Here is an 8463-nt window from a genome sequence, read left to right as displayed (position 1 = left end):
CCAGTGCTCGCTGGACGGGAGATATTTTAGAGAAAAGTAAGAGGTAAGTTTTAGAGTAAGTTTTAGAGGTAAGTATGTAGTACGTCCGCTGGGAGACCGATGCTCGCTGGACGGGAGGGTTTTTTTTTTTGTTTTTTTTTTTAATCAATGAGGGTTTGGTGTGCTTTTTTAATGTGGAACTGGTTGGTCCTTATGTAAGTTTGAAAGGCATCTGAGGACCATCTTCCGAGGGCTTGGATCTGCTGTTGAGAGAGACCTTTTTGAGCTGCGGAGGTTGCTGCCCCGATACGGAAGGAGTGGCTTGAGAAGTTTTTGGCTGCGATGCCTGACTGTTGGAGAACTAGTTTGAGGTGGCTCTGGAACCAGAAGCGTGTTACGGGTTTGTTGGAGTCATCTATGAACAGGGGTTCGAGATGGGATTTGACCTGAGAAGTTCTCCATTGAAGATATGCCAAAACAGACTGGTATGGTTGGATTGGTGATGCGAGGTTGAAAATGTAAATGAAATGACCTTTCCTAGTTTGATCTGTTTTGCTTTGTTTGATCAAAAATGAGATTCGGAACATCTGAGAAAACCGAAAAAAGCTAAAATGAACATGGCGTCTAGTGTGCGGGCAGTATTGAGGGACTGAAAGCCTGTGCGGAGGGTGTAAATACATTTAGTGAGAATATCTAATGTTAAGGGTTGTCTGGTGTCGGGACGGGTTGGCTGGGATCGTTCCCTTTGATCAGAAGGGAGGTTTGGGAATTCTTTATCTCCGGGGAGGGGGCGCCGTACATCAATTTGTGGAAGAACTGAATGCCGCTCAGGTAACCTTTGATGGACCCGACTTGGAGGCCCTTGATGTTGTGAAGGTATGAGATAAATGAAGTGATTGAAATAAGAGAAAAATCTGGAAACAATATCTTATAAGATAAGTGAAAGGCTTTGAAACATCTCCAAGCCGTCACGTAAGACTGGAGGGTTCTAGGAGAGACTGCTTGGAGGATGGTGTCAAGTGATGCGTCCAGGAGGGCTTTTAACGGGTGAGTTACGGGAATATTAGTTCTGAAAATGGAGGAACAGGAGTTGGGAGTTGGTCCGCCTCTGGAGCCAGCTTCCTGAATTTCTGAAACAGAAAACGAGACAGAGAGTCAGCGATTTGGTTTTCTGACCCGGGAACGTGTTTAGCGATTATGATGAATTGGTCGCACGCTGAAATCCAGGTGAGGCGCCTTAAAAGAGGCATCATGGCGGGTGAATGAGAACGGCCTTTGTTAATGCAATGCACTGTTGCATCATTGTCACAGTGCACTGATATGCTGCTAGCGGACCATTCTTTCCCCCACAGAAACGCTGCTACCACTATAGGGTAAAGCTCGAAAAGAGCTGAGGACTGGGGCATGTACCTGTGGTGGCCAAGGAGCCGCAAACCAACGGCCTTGGTAAAATCCTCCGAAACCGATTGAGGGGGCGGCGTCTGTAAACAGTTGGATATCGACGGGGGACGAGACGAGATGACTATAGAAAAATGATAGGCCGTTCCATTGGTTTAGGAATGTTAAGTTCTTCACGACATGCTTGAGTTAGGGAAATGGGGTCCTCTAGCGCGTGAACAGAGGATGCGAGCGAGAGGAGGTGCGATATAAATGAGCGTCCTTGCGGAATGATGCGCATAGCAAAATTTAAGTGGCCGAGCAGGGATAATAATTCGCGTTTGGAATGGTTCGGGTTGTCAAGGACGTTAGATGAGACAAGAATAAATTCGATCGATTTTCTCTTTAGGCAGGGATGCTTGGAATTTGACTGAATCCAAGTTAATTCCGAGGAACTCAATGAATGTGGCTGGACCCATCGTTTTCTCGTGTGCAATAGGGATTCCGAGTTCGGAAAAAACTTTTTGGACTGTGAGAAAATGCGCGGCTGGGATAGCTTCTGGAGGCGACATTATTAAAAAGTCGTCTAGCAGGTGGATGAGGTGGGGAATGGCGTAATTGTTGGACAAAATCCAGCAAATGGCTTCTGATAGCATGTCGAATATTTTTGGGCTGCTTTTGCATCCGAAAGTTAAACGCACAGCGAAATAGTATTTCCCGCGCCAGCGTACTCCAAAAATGTGCCATGAATCTGGATGGATAGGCATTACTTTGAAGGCAGAAGTAATGTCGATTTTTGCAAGCCAAGCGCCCCTACCTGCGATTTTAATCATGTCGATTGCTTGATCTATGTCGTGGTATTTGAGCGAAAATTCATTGAGTGGAATTAAGCTGTTGATGCTTGGGAAAGGAGAATTATGCGGGGCTCATAGGTCAATTATTAGACGTTTTTTACCAGAAAATTTCCTAGTAGCTACTCCGATGGGACTGATACGAAATGTGCTAAAAGGGGGATTGTCGAACGGACCGATCATGAAACCTGATTCGACTTCTTTTTTGATCAGGTTGTCGACGACTTCCGGTTCTGCAAGGGCGGACTGGAGATTATTACAGATAGTGTTCTGAGAGAGCGGGCATTCTACGCCAGGTTTAAAGCCATTTTCGAGGCCTGACAGAAGGTATTTGGTAAATTCGGCGTCCGGATGATGAGCTAGTTCGAAGTGCATGCGTGAAATATTTACAGGAGTCGATAAGTAATTTTTAGATTTTTTATTTGCGGATTTATACACGGGGCACACGAGGCGGGCATGGGCTCCACCACAGAAATTGCAAATGTGCAGGTACCGGCAGCGCGGTCTGACACATTTACCAGCATTAAAGTAGTTGCAGGGCTGCCTGCTGTCGTCGAAGGAGGGGGTTCTCCTGAAATCTTGGGGCTTTGCTACAGCGGTTGCGAGACGCGGCGTGTAGCTGGTAGACCTAGCTGGGTTAGTTTCTGGGCAGGGTGGAATGGAAGGGTTAACTTGTGGGCATGACATTGTTGAGTGAGCCACGGACCTGCAGACTGCGCAGGAAATGTTTTTGCAGCCCAGAAACACCCTCCTGTGGAGATCTTGATCAAGTGCGCCCCAGTATGTGCACTGGTTCCACTGTGCGACTCGTACTGCATTTTTTGCTGCGAAGAGTTTGTGGTAGGTATAGAAGTGCCCGCCCCCATAGGACAGCGCGAGCTCCGCTACGATCGCCAGGTAATCATTTAGTTCACGCCGCCTGTGGGGGAAAGCTGAACAAATAATCTCTGTGAAACGAGCGAAGGCAATAGAAAATTCAGAAAATGATAGTTGTCGGGATGAGTGAGTGTTTGAGTTTTTTAGGGTGACGGAGAAATCCCCACAGTCTATTTGCCGGTCTGGTTCGGCTGCAGGAAGCAGAGAAAGGAGTAAAGAGAGATCTACATCCGCACCTGAAAGGATTTGTGCCCGGATGTTGTGTGACACTGGAGGCGGTTCCATGGCGGTGGCATTAGGCGGGATGGGCATCTGTGTTGCTGTAAAAAGAGAATATTGGGATTTATTTTGGAGGGAAGAGCTGGAAAGAGCCTGAGCCGGGGCTGCAGATGTCGGCGGCGGCCTCATGCTTGGGTTGCCCTCTATAGGATAAGGAAAGTTTGGTAGAGGGCAGGAAGGAAGGGAGGGGTGAAAGTGAGAAGCGTAGGCCTGTGCTGTGAGCGGAGGTTGGCCTGCGCTTGCTTGCGCTACTGGGGCTGCAGGCCACTGAAAAGAGGAGGAGTTAGAAATTCCTGGGTAGACCTGTTGGAAGGCTTGGGCATGCGCAGCTGATGGAGGTAGCTTTGCGCTAATGTCTGCGACAGGAGCTGGAGGCCACTGAGAAAGAAAAGGGGTAGAAGCCATCGGAGGATGTGGCTGAGGGGCTGAAAAGAGGCCGCTGGGCCCGGCTGCGACCGTCACTGCTGCGGTGTGATCTGTGGTGGCATGCTGAGTCGTATAGGAAGGTGTTTGTGGTCTTGCTTCGGTGAACTCTGGGGCGCGGCCTAGGCTTGCTGAAGGCCTGTTGCTGCGGCTTAGTGGATGGAGAGAGCCGGATCTTGTGCGGGTGGAATATGGTGGTGTTGTCTGAGCCGGATTGTGGACCCTGTGGGCTCTGTTTTGCCTGTTGCCCGTCCTTGAAGCTGATGCAGGCCTTGGAGAGAGGTTAGTTGGTTGAAGGGAGACGTAGAGATCATACAGTTCCGCTTTATTTGATTTCCGTGAGAACTGTACGTCGGAATTACTTAAAGCTTGCTTCAAACCCGCGACGGTCCATTTTCCTATGGGTGGAATCGTCGGGATAGCCGAACTGTAGGAGGCAGCTGGGGAGGAAATTGGAGGTCTCGCTGGAGGCAGTGAAGACTGGCCTCGGCGTCTTGGTGATCGTGACGTTGTTCGGGCTGGCGTGCGGCCGCGAGATGGAGGCTCCGGCGCGATATCCGGAGAAGGAGGAATTATCCCAGGTCCAGCAGACTGCGGGGGATCCATTGGGATGTTTGCTTCGTCTTCGGAAGAAAGGCTTTGAGACATGGCAGCAGCAAGGTAAGCCAAGATGCTGATAAACTGTCAAGGAACCAGTGTGGGTTCTGCTGATATTATCCTGTCCTAGATTGATTACTGATTGCTCCCCACTGGTGCTGATTGGGTTAATTAACTGCACCTGCTCCTCCCGAACCTTGTTTATCAAACCTCATTTAATATAAAGACGCAGCAACAGCTCTGAATTCCCCTTAGTGGGCCCCTTTCTCCTTACACTGGCTATGTTTTACCGTCTCGCCTCAGCATCCTTTTTCAAACTGGAGCAGCGCTTACTCGTGCCTCGCGGTATGTAGAAAATGCATGATTTGATTTGTTAAACATGAAAAGGACTTATCCGTCTGGTATGGCCGCTCACTCTAACGTTAACCTAGAACAATGTTTTACTTTATGTGTGTAAACTCACAATAACAAGAAAACGTTGTGCTTTTTTTAAAATAAAATAAAACAATCAGGGCGCGCTTTCATGGTTTCCGTGAACTGGAGCGTGTCTCAAAAATAAACAGAAACACAGCATATACTAGCCTCACATACATGATAAATATATCTATATAAAGATTGAAATGTCCAATTTTAAACGAACAAATTCTAATCGAAAGCAAATATCATCTGATTATGTAATCCGAATGAAAGGTGCATTTCTTTCTAAAGGCGCATCCACTTTACAGCGGAGATGTATGGAGATATATTTGCAGCTGACACTGATTAAGAAAACATTAGTTATTAATAAACAATTAAAATCTTCATTTTTTAAGACATATTTATTATCATTAGCCTGCTTTGCTTTTGGCAAGATTTATGCATGCGCTTGAATATAAGCTATATTCATCCATGCACCCAGTATTTAAGCAGAAATTAATATAAACGTGCAATTAGTGACTAAATCTGTTACACATTTGAAGATTTGCTGTATCTTGAAGATTGTTGTATTGTATCTTCTGTTATAAAGATGAAGATTGACATTTCGTTAATTAAAAAATAAGCACATAATGTTGTAAAAAATAAACAACTTGTGTTCTGTTAGATGTTCTATGTTTTGACTACTTTTTGAATTTTTTATAATAATACCTCTAGGTAATGAAGATATATTAACAAAAAAAAATCTTATATATTATATAGGCTATAAAACATAGCTACATAAAACATATATATTTAAAAAAAAAAAAGGCCCTCATTGATTAATTTTGCCTGGGGCCCCCACTCAGTGTTGGTTCTCCTCTGATTAGAATATGCCCGAGGTTGCCAGCAGTAAGGAACAGTGGATTCAGGGGAGAAGACGGCACCCAGTAAATGCACATGGCGATCCGACGATCAAGTTTGCTCAAAGCCGATGAGGATCCAAAACGAAACCGGCATTCTGAAAGATTTGGATTTCGCAAATCTCCACTGCTGCCACCATTGTGCAAAAACACTGGGTATAGCCTGCCAGGGACTTAAGAAGTGGAAATACGGCCCCGATGCCGCACAGTTAAGTGCCTTCTATGCCTACTTTGTAGTTCAATGTGGTGGGATAACTGACTGCCTGTGACTCCCCTGCTCTGTATGTCACTGTGAGCTAGGGGTCTCCAACCTTTTTTCATCTGAGAGCTACTTTTTAAAAAAGATAGTTATCTACTAACATGTACAAGTTCAAATAAAGTTTTGACAAAAAAGATTTATAAAAAGAAACCTCGGATATTTCAGCCTTTATACCATTTTTTATGAAAAGAATGAGTCAAAAAAGATACATTCCTGACGTTTACAATGCACATTAGCTTATCTTTTATTATTAATAGTAAAATTCGGTCCGATTTTCCCGTGGCGTCTGTCGTTTCTATGCAACCATGCACTGCGCTCTCCACAATGACAAATAATTTTTAGTAGCTAATGGTTTTTTCATCTTGCTGCGCCTGGAAAAAATGAGCGCGTCGCTTCAATTATGAGCTTCCTACATTTAAAATAACAAACTTGAGCGCGCAAAAGACGCGATATGTGAACGGCCCCTTGGCGAGCTACCTCCAATCAGGCCATGAGCTACTGGCAGTTCGCGAGCGACGTGTTGGAGACCCGATCCTGGTCTCTCTACCTCACTCCCTCTGTCAAAAATAAATAAATAACTGTAAGTGGTCCCCTCGGTCTGACTGCTTTTCCGCTCTCCTAACACAGTAGCTAACCAGCCCACTCCAACTTCAGGGAGATGTTTTCCTGGATACAGTTAATTTTCCTTGGTCACAGTGAGTTTGCTATTTGAAGTGTCCTGTTGCTTGAAGTGTTCACATTGGGAAGTGCCTAACTGTTGAAGTGTGTACACGATTGCTTTGACTGTTTTATATTGTTTGGTCTGCACTTCAGCCACTACAGTTCCAGATAATCAGTCACTTGTAACCTGGGTGGGTTATGTTAGTAACTTGAGTTAACCCTGAGTATTATAAGCAGCTGCTGCCTTGACGCCGACTAGGCTCCCACTGCCTAAGCCCCCTGCTGGAGAGAACAAAAACTGCTGTGCTGTGCCAACTTGCCTTCCACTGTCCAATCCCCCTGCTGGAGGAAACCCGTAGCTGCTGCCCTGCTGTGCTGATGCCAACTAGGCTCCCACTGCCCAAGCCCCTTGCTGGAGTGAACGAGAAACTGCTGTGCTGACACTGACTAGCCTCCTATGGCCCGCAGTCCCCCTGAGAGTAACTCCCACCCTAAGACTCTTTTAATAATTTAATACATAGAAATATGTTTTGTAGCTATCCATCGATATCTGACTTGTTTGTGGGGATACAGTTTGCTCCTCAGAGTAGTAGAGAAATAAGAGTGGCGGCTAGCGCCCCCTGCCTGTGACAGAATTATTGACATAATTTTCATTTTTGGGTGAACTAACCCTTTAAGTCACATATAAAAATGTCTTCATTACATTGGATCAAACTAAGTAGCATTTTCAAACAAACAATAGTTCTTTTTTCAGAGCAAACTTGAGACACTTTTCCAAGTTTTTTTTTTAACTCTTTCAATTTTGAAACCTAACAATTTTTTTGTGAAATGTTTGATTGAAAAGTGTGCTTGTGCTATATTTCTTTAAAAACAATACCACTTGTGATATTTTGTTCAACCATGCAAATATATATTAAATTTTTAATTGCTGTTCAAGTGTTTCAACTACTTTTGGGACCACTGTGCATTAATTAAAAATACATCTGAATTTCATGCATTTGGTTTACATGAAGATGATATTCAAAGATGTGTTTTTTCTTTTGTCCTTTTCCAGGATATAACAAGTTTATAACTTAACACTTTTTTAAGCTGTGATAGCTAATGCTAATGAGTTATTCTGATAACCAAGTAGATGACTTCTGATAAGTTGCCATATCACTTACCATATTTTGCTTTGTATATTTTCACTGGACAATATATAGCAAGCAGGGCTTATCCAGATACAATATAATGTTTTTGCATTCACTCTTTTTCTGCTTGATTAGATGGTCTTTAATCATATTTTCAGTACCTTCTTTTAAAATATATAACGTAACAGTTCTAGATCATTTTGAAAAGATGACATTGACATGCTGCACAGGTGTTTATCTCTTTTAGTCAACATGCAGCAAGTAGGATGATGAAAAGCATTTTACTGGAGGTAAAATCAAATAGGAAATAAAATAAAGAATAGAAATAAAAAAGGGCAAAAGTTTTACATAACATCTTTACCCAGGTCAAAAGATGCATGTGCGGTGTCAGGAAACAAGCCTTTCTCCAAACCTCGTATGCCATCACCTAAGAGGTACAGTACACTTGAACCCATAGAAGTATTAGAAACTAAGCCTAACTTAAATGCATTGTTAATAAGTAGTTGTTCAGTTTTTTAGTTCAATATAACAAATTTCCCCCTCCCCAAAAAAAAATTATATTTTTGATATTTAAGTGAAATAACCACTTTTTTTTTTCTTTTTTCCCCCATGCACCTCAGTGACCCAAAATCCTACAAAGTGAGTGTAGTATTATTTTCAGTGTTACACTATGGAAAACATACTCTGATCAAATGACAAATGCTTGCTTAAATATG

Source organism: Siphateles boraxobius, unplaced genomic scaffold (assembly GCF_051911475.1).
Source record: "Siphateles boraxobius isolate OS27281-9 unplaced genomic scaffold, OSU_SipBor_1 6, whole genome shotgun sequence".
In the NCBI taxonomy this organism is placed as follows: domain Eukaryota; kingdom Metazoa; phylum Chordata; class Actinopteri; order Cypriniformes; family Leuciscidae; genus Siphateles; species Siphateles boraxobius.
This window is presented reverse-complemented; position numbering follows the sequence as displayed.